This window comes from Penaeus chinensis, chromosome 38 (assembly GCF_019202785.1).
Source record: "Penaeus chinensis breed Huanghai No. 1 chromosome 38, ASM1920278v2, whole genome shotgun sequence".
In the NCBI taxonomy this organism is placed as follows: Eukaryota; Metazoa; Arthropoda; class Malacostraca; order Decapoda; family Penaeidae; genus Penaeus; species Penaeus chinensis.
This window is the reverse complement of record NC_061856.1, coordinates 19974684-19977183: the sequence shown is the minus strand read 5'-3', so window position 1 is coordinate 19977183 and position 2500 is coordinate 19974684.

Sequence of the window (2500 nt, the reverse complement as noted above, 5' to 3'; positions counted from 1 at the left end):
TATATATATATATATATATATATATTATATATATACTATATATATTATATATATTATTTATATATAGAATAAATTATATATACATATATTACATGTATATCTGTATATATTTATATATGCAAACACATAAACACACATACACGTGTGTGTATACACACACGTGTATGTGTGTTTATCTATGTATATGTATGTAGGTATATATATATATATACACATACATACATATACATACATACACATACACACGTACATATATTTATACACATACATATATACATATATATTGTATATACATATAATATATACATATACATATATATATATATATATATATATATATATATATATATATATATATATATATATATGTACATAAATGTATATTTACATATATAAATAAATAAATACATTTATATGTACATACATACATAGTCATACACAATACATATGTATATATTTACATATATATATATATATATATATATATATATATATATATATATATATATGTGACTGTTGCGATGTTCCTGTGTTTAGAGCACTGGACTCCGACTGTAAAGGCTCTATATGAACGCCTTGAACATATGGTTTAGCAGGAGTAGTGAAAGGGACGGTTGGCTTAAGCTCTTTTATTTAGAAGCGTAAGCAACACAGATAATTCACACGGATACAAGTCTGGGTAAGGCTTAGTGCTGGGTATGGTCAGTCCGGAGAAGGGCGGACAGTTGGGTCAGCAGCCGGCCTTGACTGACACGCTTTCGGCAGGAACTCTCTGAAGTGACTCTCCTGACCTGGGTCATCCTGGACCCTATATACCCCGGGAGTGCGCGTGGGGAAGCTATTAATATCTGCCAAGCGGCCGCCCGGGTCACGCTCGGGTGCGGGCCACTGCAGCGAGGCAAGCCAGCGAGCCACTTGGGTGCCAGCCACGTGGGAGCCATAGTTCCCACGTGTACACAGTATAATGCTCGGGCACCTACTCACGCCTCGCCCTCGAGGCGTGAGTAGGTAATGACGACGTTGCTTGTGAGCGAGTGACAGTGAGGCTGATCCCGGGTCGCTCTCTCACTTGTCCGGGGGACGTGATTCAGGAGGAATCTATGGTGAAACCATGGCCCGTGTGCTATTTTGGTAAGCAGGGCTTGTCAGTCATAATAATCGAGTTTTTTAAAGAATGTTCCATTCATATATAAAATCAATGTACTTAATTTTAATATAGATTTAATGTATTTAATTTTAATATAGATTTAATGTATTTAATTTTAATATAGATTTAATGTATCTAATTTGAATATAGATTTAATGTATTTAATTTGAATATAGATTTAATGTATTTAATTTGAATATAGATTTAATGTATTTAATTTGAATATAGATTTAATGTATTTTCATGTAAAATCAAAAATAGTAAGGTACAGGAAATTTTAACTTTACTCTAATTGATCCCTTCATCACAGGATTTATGACTTTGATATTCTAAAAATAATTCACTAATAAAACAGTGGTGGTGGTGGTGGCGATTGTATATTAATAAATAGCTAATATTCTTTTTGATTTATCTAGATTTCGATATATATACACATATCGACTTGAGAAGTCGAACGCCGGTGTCGTAGGTGTCCTGCAGTGGAATAAATGGCTGTTGAAAAAAAACAGTGTCTATATATATACACATATATACCTACACATATGTGTATATATTTCTATATATATGTATGTGTGTGTACATATATATGTATTTATACATACATATGTTATTTTATATATATATATATATATATATGTGTGTGTGTGTGTGTGTGTGTGTGTGTGTGTGTGTGTGTATGTGTGTGTGTGTTATTATATATATATACACACATATACATATATACCTACACATATGTGTACATATTTATATATATGTATGTGTGTGTACATATATATGTATATTTATACATACATTTGTTATTATATATATATATATATATATATATATATATATATATGTGTGTGTGTGTGTGTTATTATATATATATATATATATATACCTACACATATGTGTATATATTTATATATATATATATATATATATATATGTGTGTGTGTATGTGTGTGTACATATATATGTATATATACATACATATGTTATTATATATATATATATATATATATATATATATATGTGTGTGTGTGTGTGTGTGTGTGTGTGTGTGTGTGTGTGTGTGTGTGTGTTATTACATATATACATATATACCTACACATATGTGTATATATTTATATATATATATGCATGTGTGTGTACATATATATGTATATACACATACATATGTTATTATATATATATATGTATATATATATATATATATATATATGTGTGTGTGTCTGTGGGTGTGTGTTATTATATATATATATATATACATATACATATATACCTACACATATGTGTATATATTTATATATACATGTATGTGTGTGTACATATATATGTATATATTCATACATATGTTATTATACATATATA